Source organism: Eulemur rufifrons, chromosome 21, assembly GCF_041146395.1.
Source record: "Eulemur rufifrons isolate Redbay chromosome 21, OSU_ERuf_1, whole genome shotgun sequence".
Lineage (NCBI taxonomy): Eukaryota > Metazoa > Chordata > Mammalia > Primates > Lemuridae > Eulemur > Eulemur rufifrons.
Window position 1 is genome coordinate 636,089 of NC_091003.1, and position 23,001 is coordinate 659,089.

Genomic DNA, 23,001 nt, shown 5'->3' on the forward strand with positions numbered 1-23,001 from the left:
ACTTGTGCCGTGAGCCAGCGGTGGGGAAGGACATGGCTCGAGCAGAAGTCCGAGCGCCGTCTCCTGTGACAGCCTTCTAAGTGCGCTCGTCAGGCCGAGGTCGCGGTGTGGGCGAGCCCGGCTCCCCAGAGGCTCCAGGGGAGAATCCAGCCCCTGTCCGCACTCCTGGGCTGCAGGGGCCAGGTGCACCTGGCGCCCGGCACACGGCAGGACCCGGTGACATCAGCCGCCCTCTCCTGTCTCGCAGCCCGCGCCCCGTGGCACCTGCAGTCTGTTCCCTGGTGTAAGGAAACACTTCGCAGGTTCGGGGAGGGGGACGTGGCCGTCACCGGGGCCGTGGAGAGGATGGTCTGAGCGTCAGAGGGGGGCCCGGTGCAGGGGCAGGCGGTGCCGACACTGGACGGGGGTCCTGGCCGTGGTGGGTGGGAGGAGGGACGGCCCCGGGCAGCCAGTTGACCCCGAAGCCAGGAGACGGGGCAGCCCACGTGGCAGGAGCGGGAGTGGGCACCGTGGTGTTTCCTGCGGCCCAGTCACAGCGTGGCACAAGAGGAGGCCGTGGAAACAGGGAAGGCGCCCGCTGGGCATCGTGGCCCTGCTGTCCAGGTGGCTCTCCGGGCTTCCTGCACCTCCTGTGACCGTGTTTCAGTGACAACCTCGCCTTGAGCCACTCAGAGCCCGACGGTCGGAGCAGGGACTTCCCAAGGGCCGCCTGGGCACCTGTGGGCATCTTGCCACGGGGCGAGCTGGCTGGGGGTGGGGCTGAGAGCCAGCGAGAAGGGAGGTCCCCACGGCGTCATTTGAGACCCTGGGTCCAGCCTGACACCATCCACCCGGGACTTTTTGGTTATGTAAGTTGCTCTTTGCTCCCTTGGCTTAAGCCAGTTTGTGTTGCTTTTTCTGTCACAACCCGCAGTGTCCTGACTTGTGTGGCGTTGTGTGTCCAGGGAGGGAGGGAAAGGGAGGCCGCAGGGTCAGGCCCCAGCCGCGTGCCAGGCGTCCCCTGAGGATGGACCAGAGCGGGGTCCCCTCGGCGTGGGCGGGTGGGAGGACAGGCTGGGGGGGCGGCCTGCGTCAGGGACCCCATTCCCTGGGCACCTCCCACATCGTTTTGTGGTGACCCCGCTGGCTCTGGGCCTGGCCACGCCTCGTGTTGGTCCATGGGACAGTGGAGGTGCCACGCGTCCTTCACGAGCCGGGACTCGGGACCACGAGTGTTTCCACTTACTCTCCTGGGCTTCCGTGGTGAGGCCCACGCCGGCCCGCTGGTCCCAGGAGCGGGTGCGGGTCAGAGAGCTCCGGCTGGCGCTGGGCGGGCCCAGATCTGTGTCGGTGGACGTCCAGGCTCACCAGCCACAGATGCAGTGCGGCACCCCTGGGGTCTGAGGGATGTTTGTCACTCAGCAGTTTGGGGGCACTGGCTGACTGCAGATGGGGTGAGAAGAGAGGAGGGACACACAGCCATGCCCAGGAAAGACCTCGTGAGGCTCCTCAGGTGTTGGGGGCCACTTTCAGGCACCCGAACTGGGACCGAAACACACGTCTCCCCAGGGCGGCATGGAAACCACGGAGGAGCATGTGGTCAGGCTGTGGGGACAAGCCGTTGTTTCTGCAGTGACCGGTGGGGCACAGCATTGACCCCTGGATCAAACCACCACACCGTGAGTTGTCGATTCTTTTTTTTTTTTTTTTTTTTTTGAGACAGAGTCTCACTCTATTTCCCGGGCTAGAGTGCCGTGGCGTCAGCCTGGCTCACAGCAACAAACTCCTGGGCTCAAGCGATCCTCCTGCCTCAGCCTCCCGAGTAGCTGGGACTACAGGCATGCGCCACCATGCCCGGCTAAGTTTTTCTATATATTTTTAGTTGTCCATATAATTTCTTTCTATTTTTAGTAGAGATAGGGTCTTGCTCTTGCTCAGGCTGGTCTCGAACTCCTGAGCTCAAACGATCCGCCCACCTCGGCCTCCCAGAGTCCTAGGATTACAGGCGTGAGCCACCGCGCCCGGTCTGAGTAATCGATTCTTAGCTGCAACAAGTGCCAAGAAGACAAAGTGCAGGGGGCCACGAGCCCCCCAGTGGCCCCGGGGCTTCCCCAGGGACATGGCATTCGGGGTGAGGAGGGCTCTGTGGGGAGGGCCTGTGGAGTGTCCCCGCTGGGGAAGGGGCAGGCGGGCGCCTCGGCCGGCGGAGGGAGGAGCGAGGCGGCTGCCGGCCTCACGGGGGAGCTGAGGGGTCTGCGCTGCATCGCGAGACGGGGGACCCTTGTAGGGTTTTGAGCAGCGGAATGACGGCCAGTGTGTGGCTCGTCAGTGGGTCGCTGTGGGGAGAACATGCAGGAAGGAGAACAGGATTGGGGCCCTGCCCAGACCCGCCCTCCCGTGGCCCGGCTGGCGTCTGGGGGACCACATGCCCACCCCAGGGCCTCTGTCCCGGGGGACTGTGGGCGAAGGAGATTCCTGGGCCCCAGGGACTCAAACCCCAGACTGCGGGTGTCCTGGCTTCACCAAGGACACGGCTCGTGGGTCCAAGGTGCTGGCCAGGGCCGGGAGGTTACTGGGCGCGAAGCACTGGGCGCGAAGCACCGGGCGGCAGCCAGCCTGGGCCATGCAGAGCCCCTCGGCTCCGGTAAACCCTCCCGTTTGGTCAGTGACGAGGCCCCAGAGGCGCCTGCGGGGCCAGCTCAGCCCCACAGACTGCGGGTGTGAGGTCGCGGCTGATCGCGGGATCCTGGAACTCGGTTAATCTGCCATCGGTCTCGTGTCCAGGTGCCTGGGGAGGACGTCCAGGTGGCCGGGAGCCTCGGGGGACAGGGCCTGGGGCTTGAGGAGGCTCCAGCCTCTCCCCGCAGGGCCCTCGAGTGGTGCTGGTGTGATCCAGGCTCCCCGTTGCTGGGAAGCGCCGTGGACGTGTGGGGTACGCGGGGGACAGACGATGCCGGACCACGGAGCCTCACACTCTGGGCAAGAGACACAACCCGGAGGAGGTTCCAAGTCACTGGCTCCACCCCTGGCCTGGGGACACAGCAGGTCCCGGCCTGGGACTGAGAGGGCCACGTGGGGGCTACACCTGCAGCTGACCTCTGACCTCTGTCCAGGGCAGTGAACGCCCCCAGGCCTGCCCTCTGCCCCTCGCCCTCTGCCCCCTGCCCTCTCCCCTCCCGCCACTGCTCCCTTTTGGCGAGTCCACCGGGACGTCAGAGGGGCAGGGGCTGCAGGTCAGCCTGCGGGACGTGCACAGCCGGACCAGAGGACTCTGGGCTCCCGACTCCCCCAGGGACAGGGACAGGGAGTGCCCAGAGGCTCTGCCAGTCTGTCTCCCGCCCGGGAGCCTCAGTCTCTGCTCCCAGAGCGGCAGGAAGGACGTCACGAGCCTGGAGGACACAGACGACGCCCACGGGAGACGTTTGTGTACAGACACGAGGGACAGGAGGGCGGGTCCTGGGGGCCGTGGGGCCCACAGTGCAGGGGGTTCACTCCTCTCCGCTGGGCTCTTGCAGGGCAAAGGGCTCCACGGGGGGCTGGTTCTCCTTGTCCGGCCTCCTGGGGACCCCCCCTAGCTGTGTGGCGGGAGGATTTCCCGGCCAGGCCGTGCTGGGCTCAGCCTGACTGCTCCGCCCGGGGCCTCCCACGGGGGCTGCTCTGGGCCTCCGGGTCGTGCAAGGCGGAGGCGGAAAGGAAACGGTCCGATCCCCCCCAGGACCGAGAGCCTGGAGCCGCCACAGTGGCTGAGGGCCCCTGGAGGAGCCTCCCCGTCCCCGTGGCCCTGCTCGGGGCGGCTGTGGGGCCGGAGGGACTTCGCAGACCTCACCCCGGAGGCTGCTCCTCACTCTCCCAGTGGAGCAGAAGCGGCTCCTGGACCTGCCCCAGAACTGGGCAGGAAGCAGGTCACCGGCTGATGGCCAGGCGGTGGGGTCTCCCGGTCACCCCGGCAGCACGGGCGGGGGCGGGGCGCGTGGAAGGATTCCCGGGCAGACTGGGGCCTCCCGCAGGCCTGGCGGCTCTGAGCACCCTCGGCGGGTTCGCACTTCATTACGAGGGAAATCAATTTGCCTCCGCAGAGCTGCTGGCAGCTTAGGACGGCGCAGCCGGCGGGGACAGCGTCACCCCAGATGGGACACTGAGGCGGCTGCTTCCCACCCGCCTGGGGGAGGGAGGCCTGGGCGGGGCACGTGCTGGGGGCCCCTCCCCGTGCTCTTTCACACACAGCGACCAGGGACACCCCCGAGGGATGTGCTCCGGAGTCTGTGTCAGTCGGGCAATGGAAACCCTCAAGGTGTTTGTTCCCGATGAGGGAACAGGTTGTGCAGGGCTGGGGTTCAGAGGGCAACGGTGCCTTCGGGAAGCCGGGTCCCAGCCCCAGGACTGGGGAGGGAAGGGGGGCACAGCATTGCCAGAGCCTCGAGTGGGGGCTGGGGGCCGGTGCTGGGGCGGGAAGTGGCCACCCGTCCCGGGACGGGCTCCCCGGTTATTGCAGCAGAAGGTCCCGGATGGAAACCAGGAGGGGAGAGGCGCCCAGGGCAGGCCCAGAGAGACCAGGTGGGAGCTTCCGGGGGTCCCCTCCCCGAGGTCACGCAGACTCGATTCCCCCAGGTCCGATGTGTGATGACACAGGCCAGGTGTTGCCAACCAGGGAAGCCCACCTGGGCCTCGGGGTGCAGGGTTTCTGTGGGGTGTGGTCGTGCGGACGTGGCTGGCCTCAGTCTCCGGCCCTGCAGAGGCCAGGGCCCCCATAAATCTCACCTGGGGTGGCCCAAGGCCAGGAGGACAGGGACACTCTTGGGCAGGAGGTTCCGGGACCCAGGGTGGCCTCCCGGGCGGGCAGGGCCAGGCCTGAAGCTCCTTGGAACTGCAGGGTCTTCCCCAAGCTGTGCTTCCCAAAGCCCAGGGGTGACCAATCCTGGCATCTCCAGCCCACCCCTGCCCCTGGCGAGGCCCCTGTCCCCACACACGTGCACTCACCCTGCCGGGACACTCGATGTTTCAGCCGCTGGGTCCTCAGGCTCAGGCTGGGGCCCTCGACCTTGTCATCAAGATGAGGGCCAGGGAGGAGCATGTTCCTGGCGTGCTTCTCACACACACACCCTGCCTGCAGTTGCTCTCGCCCCACCTGGCACATGGGTGAGCCGACGCAGGACGGTGGCAGTGACACTCTGCGCAGAGGAGAGCAGGAAGGATGGGGCGGGGTCAGCAGGATTCTGAAATGCAGCCGGGCCCACGTCACCTGCTCCTAGGAACAGATTCTCTGTGACCCCAGGATCATCTTCTGGGCTGGTGGCCCCAGTTCCTTTTGTGTAAGGAATGGCCCTGCATGTGGACGGGGACTTTCTCCACCTGCCTGCTGAGCGTGGACGTTCTGGAAGAGCGTGTGGGACTGAAAATGTTGTCTTGGCCATTTTGATACCATCTTCCACGTTAACAGACACGCATTCCACACCCGGGCTCTCTGCACCCAGGGGCCTGGCTCTTCAGCACGGATCAATCCACATGTGTCGAGCACCCCAAGTCCCACCTTGACGCTGAAGCGCATGCCAACTGCAGGGTCTCAGGCCACATCCAACACCCAGACAAATTCGGCGGCCAGCAGGATGCTTCTGATGGAACCTTCTCCCCTAAATCTGCACTGCCAGCTTTTCTTGAAAAACCCAGATGTTGCAGGGCTGGGCCACATCCCCACACAGGGGCAGCTGCAGCCGCGTCCCCCAGCTGGGCATGCTCTGGCCTGCCACAGCCCCCACCCCTCCCCAGTGCCTCGGGCCAGGGACACCTGGGCTCAAACCCCTTTCCAAGCCACCTCCTGGCCACCTCGCGTGGCCTCGGCTGGGGAACTGCAGGCGTGGCCCTGTGTGGCTGGCTGTGGGCTGCTAGCTCCAGCGGGTGGGGGTGGCTGTGGTGCCCGTACACAGTGCCAGGCACCGTTCTGGAGTCTTGCGTGTGCGGCCTCCTCCCACCCTCCCCACAGCGCTATGGAGCAGGTGACATTGTCACTCTCATTTTACAGATGAGGACATTGAGGCACCAAGAGTCAGGTGACTCGCTCAAGATCACACGAGGACAATGTGGTGGAGCCTCTATCAGTGGGGCTGGCGAGGCTGCAAATGAGCGTTGCCGGTGTGCGCAGGTGTGCTCAGGTGAGTACAGGCACGCACAGGTGTGCTCAGGTAAGTACATGTATGCACAGGTGAGTACAGGCATGCACAGGTCTGCTCAGGTAAACACATGTATGCGCAGGTGTGCTCAGGTGAGTACAGGCACGCACAGGTGTGCTCAGGTAAGTACATGTATGCACAGGTGAGTACAGGCATGCACAGGTCTGCTCAGGTAAGCACATGTGTGCGCAGGTGTGCTCAGGTGAGTACATGTATGCACAGGTGTGCTCAGGTGAGTACAGGCATGCACAGGTATGCTCAGGTAAGTACATGTTCGCTCAGGTGTGCTCAGGTGGGTACAGGCATGCACAGGGGCACTCAGGTGAGTACAGCTGTGCTCAGGTGTGTAAAGGTGTGCTCAAGGAGCACAGGTATGCTCAGGAGCACTTAGGCGAGTAGGCCTGCTCAGGTGTGTGCAGGTGTGCACAGGTAGGTGTGCTCAGGTGTGTGTGTGCACAGGTAGGTGCGCCCAGGTGTATTGAACTCTTGGCTCCTGCTGTCCAGTCCTGGTGGGGGGAACTGCCAGCACCTCAGGACCTTCTGTGCGGGCGTGGTGGCACCTCCCCATCCTTGCCTGGGTTGGGACGTGCCCACACTGCCACGTGGTGGCCGCCACCTGGGCACTGGGGGCTGCTGGGTGCCGGCTGGGAGCCCCCCGCTGGGAGGACGCTGCTGCCTGAGGGGGTCCCTGGCCCTGAGCCTGCCCCCGGGGGCATCTCACCAGGCGCATCCCAGCCTCTCTGACCCCCCTGTGGTGGCCTGGGGCCTCCGGACCTTCCGTGCTGGGACGGAGACCAGCTATGGGGAGGAGACTTCCGGAAGTGACACGTGCCCTGAGAAGAGGCAGAGAGGGGGCCGCGGTGGCTGCTCCAGGAAGGGGAGGAGGTGAGGTCTGAGCTGAGACCTGGGGTGCAGGACCGTGCCGTGCCGTGTGTGGGAAATGGGGGAGCACGCAAGTGCAAAGGCCCCGGGGCAGAAGTGAGCGAGAGGGTTCGGGGAGACAGAGGCCATGCGGTCAGGGAGGCTAGAAGGATGGGTGGCCCCAGGTGGCCCTGCGGGTCTGAGCAAGGCCCTGGCGTTTCATCCTGAGAGCAGCAGCAGCTCTGGGCTCTCACGGGAGGAGCGTGTGGCCACATTTGTGGCTCTCGGGTTCTGGCAACGTTTCCTGCCCGAGGGCGTCTGGGAGAACAGAGACCACGTCTTGGGCGGTTTCTGCGGAGTGGGTGCTCTGCTGGGGGGTGCTGGGGGTCTCCCGGGCCTGCCGTTTCCGGACCTGGTCGGAGACAATCAGACCGGGGACGACACTGGACCGAGAGGTACGCGGCGAGCTGGGACGGGCGGATTTCGTGTCTGCGTTTTCCCACGTGAACCCTTCTTTGCGTGGTGGACACAGGACACAGCTTCTAAATCCCGGCTCGGCGGCTACCAGGATAAACACATGTGGAGGGATAAACAGGCCAGCGTCCCATCTCAGCCCGGCGCCCCGCCCCCGCACGGTTGCCCCGGGCAACAGGCTGAGTGGGGATATTGTCTCTAACCTTAAAGCTGATTACAGGCCCTCCACGCAGCCAGGGGTCTTAAAGTGGATTAGCGGGAGGGCTGGCAGTTTGGGGGCTTGGGCAGGGCTCCCAGCCTTGGTGGCCCCCACCCCCACGGGCGATTAGCTTGTCTAGTGAGGGCTGGGAGCGGGGGCTGCTCCTAGACGGGGTCAGGGCGGAGGGAGCCGGGCCTGGTGGTGTCTCCAGCGAGACTGTCTGGCGCGCAGGCTGCTCTCAGGAGGCTCCGGCCTCGGAGTTTCCTGTCCAGAGTGGGGCTGGGCTGGCCCCATCTCCAGTCATAAACGCCCTATCTTCAGGCTGAGAACCAAGGCCCGTCTCTGCTTCTCACAGCCCAAGGCAGAGCCTGTTGTCTGCAGCTTCCAGAAGTATCCAGAATTGGCCCCCTGCTCCCTGCCCCCACCCCTGCCACCCTGGTCCAAGCTGCTGCCCCCTCAGGCTGGGACCGGTGCAGTAGCCAACAGCAGGTCTCCAGCATCTGCTCCCACCCTCCGTGACGGGCTGCCTCATGCAACCCTGGGACCCCCTGTTCGTGCTCAGGCCCTCGGATTCTGCCCCTCCGTGAGTGTGGGTGCGGCCGTGGCTCACCTCTGACAAGTAGCAAGTGACAAAAGCAATGGGCTGTCACTTCCGAATCAGATCACACAAAGTCTCTGGCTTCCGCCTGGCTCATCCCCTCCCACACTCTTGCTCCCGCGTGATGAAGCCAGCGGCCGCGTGATGCTGTGGCTTCACGTCCCTTATTCAAACCTCCAAACAGAACGCGGCACCGCAGAGTGAGGTCTGGGGTCTGGCGTTTCCGCTCGGACAGACAGCTGGGGAGGAGCAGCCGAGAGCGGAGGAGAAGGAGGCTCCGGAACCTGAGCCGAGACACCGGCCTGGGAGGAAGGTTCTGGGGACCCGGGAGGGACGCTGGTGGAGCAGGGGAGACTGGGGTGCTTCTCAATGTGTCTCCAGCCCTGCCGCTCTTCCCGAGAGTGGAGCTGGTGACGTCGGGGACAAGGAGGCTGCTGTGGTCCTGAGACAGCCTCGGGGGCGGCTCAGGCTTCGTCTCTGCAGTCACCGAGGCTGCGGACGCAGAGGTGCCCTGAGGCCTCCCAGAGGTCCTGGGGGGGTTCGGCTGTGGTTTGGGGTCATCTCACCAGGGAGACCGGAGGGGAGTGAAGAGGGTGTTTGGTGCACAAGGCAGGCGCGGAGCCGTCAGAGCTGTCCACAGACTCCGGTCTCTGCTTCCAGACACACGTAGGATGACGGTTGTCTGCTCTCCTGAGGTTGGGCCTGGCCACGTGACCTGCTGTGGCCAGTGAAATTTGAGCCTTGGAAAACCAGGCCGTGGTGTTTCCGGTTCCCTGCTTGGTGACCGTCAAAGCAGGCATTAGCCTGTGTCCCCGGTTCCCCGGCAATGAGGAAGAGCAAAGGCCCCTGCTGGCCACAGCGCACGGAGCATGGCGGGATGCGCCTGTGATGTGCTCGGTGGCTGTGGCCTGGGGGCCGTTTGTTACGCAGCCCAGCCCAGCCAGCCTGACCGACGCACTCCCCGAACACAAACATGGGTCTGTCTCTGCAGTCGGGACGTGGGGCTCAGGGCTCATTCTCAGGGCTACTCAAAACTCCTTACCTCTTGGTCCCTCAGACGCAACTGGAAGCAGCAGGATGGGTGAGGTTTGTGGAGGTGCTGGCGAGGCGGCGGGCACAGCTCTGGCCCTGCCGCGGAAGAGGGGGGCGGTTCCCCAGGGCTCCAGCCCCGAGGCGGGCGCGGGCCTGAGGCTCTCTCTGAGCGGTGCCCGCCCCGCCCGGGCTGATGAATGAGGAGATGTGGGTCCAGCCCTGCCCGCCCCCGGCCGGGAGAGGCCAGACCCCCTCCGCCCACCAGCCGCCGGGGCTGCCAGGCCCGGAGCTGACTCAGAGCCGGCCACGCGTGTGCCTCACGTGCCACGCACGTCCACGACGCACCATGTTTACAACGTGTTGTCAGTCACCACGCTGTCTCGTGCACACCTCCCGTGGATGAAGCCTGCTCCCCGGGACGGCTCATTGGTCTGTTCGCACGCCATTTCCACACGTCCCTAAAGATGACCATTTTAGCAGCGTTTGGCATAGACGCTGAGAGGCAGTTACGTGTCACAGAGCATAGATCTGATTCCCTGCACTCAGTTTTCTCAGGCTGCAGATCCATTTGAGTCTGTCGGGGTTTTATTGCAAAGTCTGCGAATGCCCACCCTCCTTCCGCCCCACGACCTCCCCCTCCTGAACTCAGCCCTGCAGGAGAAGATGCTCCCGATAGTAACAGCCTTTCATCTCTCTACAACAAAATCTAATTAGGCGTGAAGGAGACAGAAGCCGGGACAATCAGGAGAGGGTGAGGGTCACCCTGGGCTGCTGGTCCCCCCATTGACAGGGTGCTCTGATCACCCAGGCGGTGGCATCCTGTCCCTGTCACCGCAGGGAGGCTCCCGGGCCTCCCTCCCGTGCTGCTGCTGGGAGGAGGCCCTTCCAGGGCCACGTCTGAGGGTGCTGGGCCCGTGAGGAGCCTCGTGTACCCCCGCGGTCCTGTCACCGTGGTGGGGTGACGTTTCGGCTACAGCGACAGTCCCTTAGAGGCACACGCGTGTTCTGAGCATGATGCACTCGCTAACCATTTAGTCCACACAACAGTCCTCCCACGTAGGCAGTGCTGTTAGCCTCATCTCACACGTGGGGAAACAGGCACAGAGAGGTTACGTAACTGGCCCAAGGCCACACAGCTGGTGTGGCAGAGCCAGGCACGTGCCCAGCCAGAGGCAATCGGGCTGTTTATTAAAGCCGATTCCACCCGGTCCCGGGCACCGCGAAATCCGCCTAGGGCCACGCGCCGGGCAGTTGCCTGTGTCAACCCAGAGTAAGGGGCGGAGGCAAAGATCTCGGCCAACGGAGGTTTATGAGCCAAAGCCGAGGACGTGCCCGGGACAGACACAAACCGCAGACAGGCCTGAAGGGGAGTTCGGAAGCTTCAACATTTGAAGGCAAACAAAGAAAAAAATCTGTGAGGGGCAGTGAGACAAAACGGTGACGTCCCGTGAGGCCCAGGAAAACCTCCGTGGCACGGAGACGAGGCGGAAGTCACCGCAGAGACGGGGGTGGGGGAGGCGTCCACGACACAGACGGCCCTGGCTGGGGAGGAGGGTCTGACCCCGTCTGGTCCCTGCTCTGGGCCCGGGAGGACAAACCTGCAGCTCGTGGCCGGCATGGGACGGGGCAGACTGTGGTTTAGGAGCCGGACGCAGCCTGGGGACCCACAGTTACGACTGTGTGTCCTGGTCTGTGGGCAGCCAGCGTGGAACGTCCTTGTGACCAGCCAGTGGGGCCTTCCCAGGGTGTCAGCAGAAAAGAACCCAAACTCCGCAAAATAATTTTAACAGGTTTATTCTGAGCCGAATATGTGTGACCATGGTCCCAAGGGGCCCTGAGCAAATGGTCTCCCCGTGGTTGGGTCACAGTCTGGTTTCGTACATTTCAGGGAGACAGGAATTACACATAAAGTCACAAATCAGGGCATGGAAGGTGTGCATTGGTTTGGCCCCAAAAGGCAGGACGTCTCTGGGCAGGGGCTTACAGGTTAGGTGGGTTCAAAGATTCTCCGATTTGTGATCGGTTAAAGAAAGGAAGCTTTGTCTAAAAGCTTGGAATGTTTGAGATAAGGAAGTCTGTTAATCAGAGACAAGCCGCCAGACCTGTACCCAGACTCCAGTGATCTGCTGAGTAAACTGAGGACCTGCAGGTGTGGTTGGAGCTGTGTCCCGCATGGCCTGAGGCCTGTTGTGAGTCACAGAGGACAAGCCAAGAAGTGGGCACCACGAGGTTGTCTAACCTCCCTGCTCACAGCCAGCAGCTCCGCCGGAGGGGGTTTCCCCCAGGGCCGGGGTTCGGGGCCCGCCTCCTCTTGGGAAGCTAGAGTAACGGGGACCCGGTGTCCACCCGAGGGCCAGAGATCGTGGAACTCTTTCGGTCGGGGAACCAGCTCCTTGTCACTTGACCAGAGCACATGAGGTCTGAGGGCGGCTGGACCTGGCCCCGTGCTGGACTCGCTGCCCCTCGGCAGCCGGCTGTCCCCAGAGGGTCTCGTCCCCATTCTCAGCCCACGCACTGCTCAGCCCTCCCCCTCCCCCCACCGCGGGGTGTCCGCTCCTCCCACCCGCACCTCCTTCCCCTCCTGTCAAGGCCAGCGGTGGCCTTGCCGCCTCCAGGCAAGCTTCTGGGACTCTCCCTGCCACACCTGCTGTGACCAGACCTGCAGCTGGGCCTGGGGCTGCCGCCAGCTCCCCGTGGGGGCCGGGCGGGGCTCTCCCTTCCAGGGGTGCTGCCCTGGGTGGGCAGTGTCCCCCCAAATTCATGTCCACCCAGAACCTCAGAATGTGACCTCATCTGGAAATAGTTCTTTGCAGATGGAATTAGTTAAGATGAGGTCATACTGAGAAGGGGGGGCCCTAAAACCAGTGACCAGCGTCCTCCTAGGAGGAGACACACAGAGAGAAGCTGACACTGGGGCAGAGACCGGAGTCAGGGCGCCCTGGAGCCTCCTGCAGCTGGAGCAGGTCCTCCCTCCGCGGCCCCCAAGGAGCCCACCCTGTGGCACCCCCATCTGGGCTTGGGCCCCAGAACCGCGAGAACACACAGCTCTTGTACCAAGTTCGCCCACCCTACCCTGACCCTCCTCCCCGAGGGGCGGCCACACAGGATGGGGGTGGGAGGCCGCTGGGGACAGAGGGAGGGTTGAAAAGGGACAGCCTCAGGAATATGTCCTCCTAATGTTTGAGAAATGCAAGTCAAGGACTGGAGTTATCTAAGGTTAATTTTGTTGCGCTGTTGAATGTGAGTCGTAAGGGGTTTGCCGAGAGGCAGGCCCGTATTTCCACGTCCTGTTGGCTCCTCCACTGCTCTCACCAAGGCAGCGCTCAGCACTCCCACTGGCACGCCCCAAACCGAGCTCCTGTGCATCCCTCAGAACCCTTCCTCCCAGGCCCCCCATCTCAGGAAAGGGCGGCTCCACACTTGGGGTCATTCTTGCCAAAGGCTTCGGTGGGGTCACCCTCAACTCCATCCTCTCTTCACATCCTGCGTCTGTGTCAGAAAATCCCATCACGTCTATTTTCAAAATATACTTACAGCCAGGGCTCTCACTCACCCCTACGGGTACCCGGTGTGGGAGGGCGGGCATGAGTTGGGGGCGAGGGGGACTGTCTCCCCTCAGCCCAGGCCCCGGCTCCCCTCCCAGCCTCTGCCCGCGTGCAGCTGCGCCCCCGGCGCCCGCCAGGTACCGATGACGCGTGTGCTCCATCATCGCCCGTGGAAACACGGATAACGCAGTTCCCCGGCGGGCGGGCGGCTTTGCGGAGGCAGCTCCGCCGCTGTGCCGGGCAGGCCTCGCACCTGCCAGCTGCTGCCCTCTGATGCGCACTTTTGGGTGCGTGAATAATTCACCTCGGACGTTATCTGACACATAGCCCAGTGACAGCGGGAGCCGCACACGTGGCTCCCGGGACCCCAGGCGGTGCAGCCCCCTCCGCCTTCACGCCAACTTCTCCCCCGAGGCCTGCCCTGGGGCAGGTGCCGGGTGAGCTTCCTGGAGGGAGCCCCTGGCCCTCGGCCAAGCCCAGCCGACCCAACCTGGACGGGAGCCCGGACGGGAGCCCAGTGCAGCGCTCAGGGGACACGGCCCCAGGGAGGGCTGCTGGCCGCGTCCTCCCGAACCCCTGACCCAGCGCCATGCGCAGAGTGGCAGAGGGGCCGCGTCAGGGCCGGCTGCTGTGGTCACAGCGCACACACGATGCAGCAGCTGGGCGTGGCAGGAGCTGCCCGAGTTCAGCTGTGGTTTGGTCAGAGGTCGGAGTGTGTCAGGGTCGTGGTGGGGGCGGAAGTGGCCGTCTGCTCCTCCTGCCCGCCGGGCCTTGGTCCCGGGTCAGAGGGCGGCCGTGGGGGGCACTCGCGGCTCTCCCACAAAGGCCAGGCTGGGGACGTCCCATCCGGGGCTGCAGCCAAGCGGGAGGGTGGGGGGCGCCGTGCAGACCCCAGTGTGGGGGCAGCGGGGTCCCGTGAGCAGCACCAGGGTCCTTCTGTGCCCTCCTGCCTTTGACCCCGGCTCCACTGCATGGGGGCTCCTCTGGGCCGTGTCTGGGGAGTGCTGGGGGCTGAGGCCCACGGTCTGGTCCCTTAGGGGAGCCTCGTGCCACAGGGCCTGCTGTGGGGGGCTCGGTGTTTGGACACCACCGGCCACCCCCCGGCCTCTCCGTGGGACACGTCTCAATGCCAGAGGCCTGGGTGCTCCTTCTCCTCCTTCTGGGCCAGAGATCTCCTTTCCTGGGGTCTCCAGGATTCGAGTTCGGTTCTCGGGGCTGGAGGTGCCGGCTGCACATGTGGCCTGTTGTCCAGAAGGCTCTGTCCGGGTCAGGGACAGTGTCACAGGCCACGCACGGTGGCCGATCATGTTTTCCAGACACGGCCACAGCAGTGTCTCCGTGGGTTCTTCCAGATTGTGGAATCTGGGGCTGTCCCCCCCCCATCAGGAGGGGCCTCCTGCCCTGTCCTGGACGTTGGGCAGGTGCGTGATGCACCTGTAACCAAGGATGTGCAGAAGGGACACTGGGTGACCCCAGGAGGGCTGTGGAGGACGGTCCAGCCTCCACTCTGTCTGAAGCCGGAGGCCCAGCCGCACAGGGGACACCCAGGCCCAGGGGCCTCCCGCTGGGGTCCCCCAGCCAGCAGCGTCCCTGTGGCCTGGGACCTGGTAGGCATGTGGACTCCGGGGCCCAGCCTCAGGGAGCTCCACCTCCTGTGCAGAAACGCTCACAGGTGCAGGGTGTGGAGGTCCTCGGGCTCCAGGCTGAACAACTCTCTGCCCGGGGTGTGGAGGGGCCCGCGGGTGCCAGTTCTACTTGCGAGCTCCAGGTGTGCCTGGTTGGCCCGGCCCAGCTCCCTGGGTCCGCCCGGTCCCGCGGCTCCCGGTCCCAGGGTCCTGCTGGAGGCTCCCGCACAGAGCAGGGCAAGCGCGACACCTAGCGGCCAGGGGACCCTCCCGTCCCCAGCAGGCCAGGTGGGCTGCGCCGGCCACAGGGGTGCAGGCGCTCAGGGGCTTCGGGCCCTTCTGCTCTCCTGGGGGAGAATCGAGGAAGACGCCACGGGGGAAGCGAGTCCCGGCCCAGACCCAGGCGGCTGTGCTCAGCGCGCAGGGTTGTGCGTGGCCGGCAAGGAGGACCCCGCCCACGCCGGTGCGGCCGACGCAAGGCTCGCGGGGCGGGCAGGGCTCACGGCCCCAGGCCCCTCCCTGGCCTCTGCGGCCTCCATCCCGCGGGCCTGCGCACTGCCCCGCGCCAGCCCCGCCCGGCGGGGCCCGCCTGGCCTGCTGCCGCCTGTGCCTCCTGCAGGCCACGGCCTTCCCCTCTGGCTCTCACCTGCTCCATGAGCCACTGGCCCTGCAGGGTGGGTCACAGCCACAGGCCACCCCCGGGCGTGGCTGGACTCTGAGACTCGCTTCCCTTCTAGGGCCAGCGCTGAGCCGGGAGCCAGCCGCGGAGAGCTCGTCCGGCTACAGCCCTACCCGGCAGGGCCTGCCCCTCTGAGCCCTGTCCCGAACCCCTAGCCCGGCGTGCCCGCTGGGGACAGCAGAGCCCGGAGTTGAGGGACAGTCTGGGAAACACCTGCCCAGGTCGGGACAAGGCAAGGGGCGGGGGGCCGCCCAGGCTGGGGCAGGGTCCTGGGCATGCAGGGCCACGCGTCTCCGCTAGATGGCAGCAGCGCGCTGTGGCTGGAGCCCCGCCCACTCTGGGAGGAGCCTGGGGGTGTAGTGGGGCGGGGCCGCAGTGGGCCGGGGTGGGGCCTAGACAGGTGGGTGGGGCCTGGGCGGGGCGGGGGTGGGGTCTGGGTGGGGCGGGGGCGGGGCCCGGGTGGGGTCCTGAGCGTGCAGGGCCACTAGTGTCCGCTAGACGGCAGCAGCGCGCTGTGGCCAGACCCCTGCCCCGCTGGGAGGGGGCCTGGGGCTGCAGTGGGGCGGGACCTGGGTGGGGCGGGGCCGCAGTGGGGCGGGGCCTGGGCGGAGCGAGTCCTGTGCCAGGGCGGGGCCGCGCCGGGCTGGGGCGGGGCCTGTGCAAGTGGGTGGGGCCTGGGAGGGGCGGGGCCCAGGGACCGCAATGGGCAGGACCGGGGCGGGGCCCGGGTGGGGTCCTGAGCATGCAGGGCCACTAGTGTCCACTAGACGGCAGCAGCGCGCTGTGGCCAGACCCCTGCCCCCGCTGGGAGGGGCCTGGGGCTGCAGTGGGGCGGGGCCTGTGCCAGGGCGGGGCCGCTGTGGGCTGGGGCGGGGCTTGGGCAGGTGGGTGGGGCCGGGCCGGGGCGGGGGCGGGGCCCAGGTGGGGTCCTGAGTGTGCAGGGCCACAAGTGTCCACTAGATGGCAGCGGTGCGCTGTCGCCAGAACCCCGCCCACGCTGGGAGGGGCCTGGGGCTGTAGTGGGGCGGGGCCTGGGCAATGCCGCGGTGGGCTGGGGCGGGGCCTAGGCAGGTGGGTGGGGGGCCTGGGCGGGGCCTAGGCAAGTGGGTGGGGCCTGGGCGGGGCGGGGGCGGGGCTAGGATGGGGTCCTGAGTGTGCAGGGCCACGAGTATCCACAAGATGGCAGCAGCGCGCTGTGGCCAGACTCCCTGCCCCGCTGGGAGGGGCCTGGGGTTGCAGTGAGGCGGGGCCTGTGCCAGGGCGGGGCCGCAGTGGGCTGGGGCGGGGCCTAGTCAGGTGGGTGGGGCCTGCCAGGGGCCGGGCCCAGGTGGGGTCCTGAGACTGCAGGGCCACGAGTGTCCACTAGATGGCAGCAGCGTGCTGTGGCCAGAGCCCTGCCCCGCTGGGAGGGGCCTGGGGCTGCAGTGGGGTGGGACATGTGTGGGGCGGGGCCTGTGCCAGGGCGGGGCTGGGGCGGGACCACGGTGGGCTGGGGCCGGGGCTGGGCCTGGGGGGCTGCAATGGGCGGGGCCGGGGCGGAGCCTGGGTGGGAGCTGGAAACTGCTTCCTTCCAGGCTGGCATGTGGGGGCAGCTATGAAGGGCAGAGTCTGGGGCAGGAAGGGCTCCCTCCTAAGGAGACCCACCTCCTTCAGGTGCTCGCTCTCCATCTCTCTCTCTCTCTCTCCCTCTGTCTCTCCCTCCCTCTGCGTCTCTGTCTCTCCCCATCTCTGTGCCGACCCCCTCGCCAAGCCAGCTGGGCTCCGGCTTTCTAGCTGGCTGACCTGGGCTGGACACTTAGTTTTCTGTGCCTCAGTTTCCTCATCTCCAATGTGGGAGACGGGTGGCCGAGCCGGGCTGGGCTGTTGAGGACACACTTCTGTGTGTGAGGTGGTCCGGGCACTGCTGCGGACACGGCTGCTGCCCGAGCTGAGCAGGACCCGGCCCCTGAAACGGGTCCCAGGTGCTCCCAGGGCTTGGCGGGTTCTGGCTCTTCCTTGTCCCAGGTGTGGGTGAGCAGACCCCCAGGGCAGAGTCTGGAGGCAAACCTGGTGGCCCCAGGCCTTCATCTCAGCCCCTTACTGCCCTGGAGGTGCCCGAGATCGCAGGACTGGTGGGGACACCTGCAGCAGGTGGGGACCAGCCCGGACAGCCCCAGCACCCCAGCACCCGGCACAGGGCTGTGGTCTGTGTGCCGGGAACCCTGAGGCCCTGGCGCTGGCATGGGGTTGTCTTTGGGGGGCCTCGATGTGCCCTAAACACCCTGGGCAGCTCTGCAGGGCAGCCCACACCCCCAGACCCATTGACACCCCCAGACCCCCAGCCCGACTCCACCAGACCCAGCGTGACAGTCCCAGACTCCCAGCCTGACACCCACAGGTCCCCTGGCCAGTGGAGACAGCTGGCAGAGCTGAGTTCCTGAGCGGTGGTGGGTTCCTGGGTGGTGGCCTCCTTCTAGCCCAGCTGGGAGCACCGTTCCCGCCAGCCTCCCACAGAATCAGGGCCACTGGCCTGGGGAGGCGGGCAGAGCCTGGCATCCACATCCCTTATCCATACACAACAGAGGGCCTTGGGCAGAGCTTTAATTTTGTTTGTAATTAAATTGCACATTGAAAATTGCTGGCTGCTCACCATCTAGGCAGCAAATTATCTTAAAGTGGATTGTCTTTGTTCTGGGACGTCGCTTGATTTGCTGTGAGAGTCTGCGTGTGAATGTGTGTGTGCCCATGTGTGTGTTCTGGGGGGTTCTCAGCCCTGGCTACATGTTAGAATCACCCAAGAGTTTTAAGAAGCACAGAGGCCCTGTGCTCTGGCCTGCAGGCAGCGCTGAGCCGGCCAGAGAGGGTGTGGGGTCGGGGCTGCCCAGGTGGGCCAAGGCACAGCCCCGGGGGACCCTGCGCTGCCCAGGTGTGGAAGGACGCAGGACCCTGGACAAGGGCTGACCCTTCCCAGATATGGTCATGCTGTGGGCAGGAGCCTGGTGCCTGAAGCCCCCAGCAGGCCGTAGCCAGGCCCAGTCCCCCCAGAGGCTCACGTCCTCTCTGGGAGCCTCTGTGAGGCCCATGCAGAAAGCGCAACCCTCTCACGTCGTAACCCAGGCCACGCTGCAAGCTCTCAGTTCCCCTGGGCTGGAAAGGAGGTGTGGGCAGGGCCGGTTCCTCCTGGAGGCTCCAGGGCAGGACCTGTCCCGCCTCTTCCAGCTGCAGAGACAGCTGCACCTGGGCTGAGACGCTCCTTGAGCTGCCTGGCAGCTGAGTCCTTCCCGCAGCTGATTGTCATCCTGCCGGCTCCGACCCTCCTGCACCCTCTTTCCCCCAAGGACCCTGCGATGACATCATGCACCTGGATCGCCCGGGATCATCTTCCATCTCAAGACTCTTAATCACACCTGCAAAGCGTCTTTTGCCACGTCAGGTGACAGCCACAGGTTCTGGGAATTAGGATGTAGTCGTTTTTGGGGTGATCATTCTGCCTAACATCCTCTCCCACCCTAGAGAGAAGCCCCCAGCCAGGCAGCCTGAATATACCACGCAGAGCCCACCTGTGAGCCCCTCCCCCAGGGCTGCCAGGTGTTTGCAGAAACCCGTCACCGTGCAACACGGAAGACTCAGGCAGGGAAAGAAAACTTGGAGGAATCAGGGTCAGCGTATTGAGCACAAAAAATGACCTTGCAAAAAAATGCCACCCTTGGACCAAGAGGAGAAAATGGGTCAGGGACATGTTGCTATAAAAAGGGACAATTAGAAATAAGAAGCTTTTAAAAATTTAAAAGAGGAGAAATTAAAAATTCAGTAGAAAGGTCTCAGGATACAGTTGAGGATATTTCCCCAAAATTAGAATAAAAGGACAAAGAGAAGACAGGGGAAGAGATAAGAAAACGAGCGGAGGGTCCAGAAATCGGCATTTGGGCAGTAGGGAATCAGAAGGCGCGAGAGTGCCAGGCTAGTAATTCCAGAAAACACGGCGCCACGTTAGGGGACGGGGTTCAGGCTGGAAGGGGAATCAGGTAACACATGTGACAGACAAGCATTCCGGTCATGCCAGGAGGCAGGAGGACACACTGGGGCCGGGGCAGGGCGGCCACAGGTTAATTGGATAAAAGGCAAGGAAAGAAAAAAAGAGAATATCAACTTTCAAAAAACAGACCGGGCGCGGTGGCTCACGCCTGTAATCCTAGTACTCTGGGAGGCTGAGATGGGAGGATCGCTCGAGGTCAGGAGTTCGAGACCAGCCTGAGCAAGAGCGAGACCCCATTTCTACTAAAAAAAATAGAATGAAATTATCTGGACAACTAAAAATATATAGAAAAAATTAGCCAGGCATGGTGGCTCATGCCTGTAGTCCCAGCTACTCGGGAGGCTGAGGCAGGAGGATCGCTTCAGCCGAGGAGTTTGAGGTTGCTGTGAGCTAGGCTGACGCCACGGCACTCTAGCCAGGTGACAGAGCGAGACTCTGTCTCAAAAAAAAAAAAAAAAAAGAAAGAAAGAAAGAAAGAAAGAAAGAAAGAAAGGAAACAGCTCTGTCTATAGTCAGGACACTAATGGGTTAGTCTGGTGCCTCCTACGTCCTGGGGGGGGGGGGCGGCCTCTCCTCCACCCGGTGCGATGCTTGAGGAAGAGGACGGGAGGGGCAGGTGAGCTTTGCTCCCTCAGTCGCGGTTAGGGATTTGGAGATGGCTGGGGGACAGTCCCCAGCACATGGAGGTGGCTGGTAGGGGAGGGAGCCCTGTTGCCAGGGGGTCTGGGGTCTCAGAACAATAGCTCCTGGCAGGGGGTGGGGAGGCCAAGACTTCCGGCCTCCATGTGGACGTCCCTGGTCCTGCTCCTGCCACCCTTGGACCTGCTCTTGGTGACAGGGCCCTGAGCCTTCCTCCGGGAGCCTCCCCCGCCATCTGCCTGTGGTTTGGGAGATGCTGGCGCCACCCCTCGTCCTGTGGGGGGCGGTGACCCGTCCGGCCACCGTGCGAGGTTCGGGGCTGAGTGGGTGACCCCCGAGCCCATCCCATGAGCACGTCCCCGGGCTCCCCAGGGCCTGAGACTGGGATCCCGGTGTCTTCAGCTCACTGGGGGGTGATTGCAGGAGGTACCAGGAGTGTGTGTGTGCGTGTGCATGTACATGTATGTGTGCACGTGTGAGCTCACACGTGTATGTATACATTGCATCATGTGCGTACATGCGTGTGCCTGTGCACACATGTCTGCACACACATGCACACACGCACAGGCATATGCAGGTTCACGCCTACATATATGTGAGCCCACATGTGCGTGGCGGGGGTGTGCAAGGCGGGGCAGCGGCGCCGGCTGCCTCCGAAGACCCTGAGAGAACCGGCCAAGCAGCGTCAAGGCCCGGGAGTCTGAGAAAGTGAAAAGCCAGAATTTAATGAGTCTCATGAAAACCTCAAATTCCCGAGCCTGAGTATCCCAGCAAATCCACAAGAGGGAGAACTGTTTCACACGATCGACACAGAATGAACAAATCTGGCTGCCTGGGGGGACGGGGCTTTGCCGCTGGGCTGGCCGCCCGGGTGCACGGGGGCTGCTCGTGGCCCGAGGGCCGCCGGGCGACACGGAAGGGGGGTCCCCCCTGCAAGTGGGCAGCACCCGGCCTCGCCGTTCGCGGTGGGTGCAGCCGTGCCCACACCCCTTCGCTTCTCGCTGCTGCTGAGCGCCGCGGCGCTGGCATTGGGCCGTGGCCTGGCCTGGCTGCTGTCACTCACCCGCTGCCCACGCCAAGAGAGAGGGGGCCCAGAGACAGACCCGCCCGACCCTCCTGGCCCACGCTTGCCTGGCAGAGCCCGGCCAGTGCTCCGCGTCTGGACAGAGTGCAGGGGTCGGGGGTCGTGCTGGCCGGGAGGTGGGAGGGGCGGGAGCCTGGTGTGCGCTGGCCCCCTCCTTCCCGCAGGGCTGCTCGGGGCACCCCACTGCTGCAGTCGGGGTCCTCAGGCCACAGCCGCTGCTGCAGGAAACGGCCTCTGGGGCAGGAGGTGACATGCCAGGGGACGGGGCAGCGGTGTCCAAGCGTCATCAGGGTCAGTGTGACCTGCCGCCTTTGGGACTCCGTCCCCTTGGTCTGGATCCGGCACGGGCAGCGGCAACGGGCAGGCGCCCCGTCCCCAGAAAGTCCAGTCCTGTGGGCGCTGCTGCTGCCAGTGCCCCGGGGCCCGTGTCTGCCCATGTCCTCTTGGCGACGGGGTCTGCTTCCCGTGTGTTCACGTGCTGCTGACCTGTGGCTGGACACCAGCATCGTGGTGCCTGCTGAGGCGCCATTGGGGATAAGGGCCCCCCTGGCTAAGGGGTCCTCGTCTTTGGAACTTACAACGGTGGCTGTAGGTGGCGGCCATCACTGCCATGAGACAGGCGTCCATCCTTAGCACTGCCGGGGGCGGGGCGGGGGGATGCTCCCGGCTGGGCCCCCCAGGGAGCAGAGAACCTGTGTCTGCTGAGGGCTCCCCAGACAGCCCCGAAGCCCACGCTGGGGGCCGCCCAGCAGTGTGGGCCGGGCCGGGCAGCTGTTCCTCCCGTGGGCTCCCCACGCGTGGGCTGGGACAGGCAGCCCCCAGCTCGTCTTCCCCGCGGCCCCCCAGCCTCTGCGCTGTCAGGGGCTCCCGGACGTTGACGCCGCCCCAGGAAGGCCCTGAGGCCAAATGTGGGTCAACGCAGGGGCTCAACTGTGTCCCCCCCAAAGGCACCTCTGAGCCCTAAACTCGGGCACCTGTGGCAGTGACCTTACGTGGACATGGGGTCTTTGTGGAGGTCACCAAGGCAAGGCTCTGGGACGACATCGTCCTGGGTTACGGAGCTGGGCCCTGAGCCCAGCAGCTGTGTCCCGACACACGCAGAGGAGGTGGCCGTGTGACGGCAGCAGAGATGGGGGTGACACAGCCCTGAGCCCAGGAAGACCACGGGCTGCCGGCAACACCAGCAGCGGGAGGACGGAGAGCCCCGAGGGAGCGTGGTCCTGCCCTCGCCCCGGGTGGCACTTCCGGCTGCAGCCCTGGGACAGGACGAGCTCCTGTCCTTCCAAGACGCCGGTTTGTGGGACCTGCCGAGGCCGCCCCAGGAGATGCGCGCAGTGAGCCGCACCGTCCCCTCGGGCCCAGAGCTCCGCACCCACCCGGGCAGGAGAGACGTGAGCAAGTGGCCGGGAAGTCCTTTCTGGTGTCTGACTCGATCCTTGCTGCTGTCTCTCCAATGTTGACGTGACCAAATGTCTGTTCACAAACCGCTCCATGACTCAGCATCGGGATGCTGGAGCCACAGAGACGGACAGGACCTGCCCCGGGACATGGCAGAGAGACCCAGAGACAAGTGCTGCTCACACCCGGGGTAGCTCGGCCCGTCCCGCAGACCCTGAGGCTGTTGGTGAAATATTTATGTGCTTTATTTATTCATCCCCTTCATTTTGAACACAATGGGGCAGCGCGGTCTCAGACACAGCCCTGGTGAGGCCCGGCAGGTCCCTGGAGACCTGAGAGCAGACGCCGGGTGTCGCCCTCCCGGCAGCTGTGGGTGGGCGTCCTTGGCGCTCACTGCCTCGGGGGAGCTGGGGTCACATTGGCAGAGCCAGCGCCTTTCACGGAGGTCACCTGAAACCGACCCCGCCTGCCTGAGTGTGTGTTTGATATGTGGCCCAGGCAGGAGGTGGCAGGGGTCAGGGAGCTGCCGGCGATGGGAGTTGGGTCCGGAAGGAGGGTGGGAGCCTGGACCGTGTCTGCGGTGCCGGGTCCTGCCTGTCCCGGGAAGGCCCTTGCGCGTGATGCCCAGGCTGGTGGCTGGATCTGCAGTGGTTCTGGGAACCGAGGGGCCCGCGGGTGCCAGGAGCCGCTGCTGTCCCCTTCCTGGGGA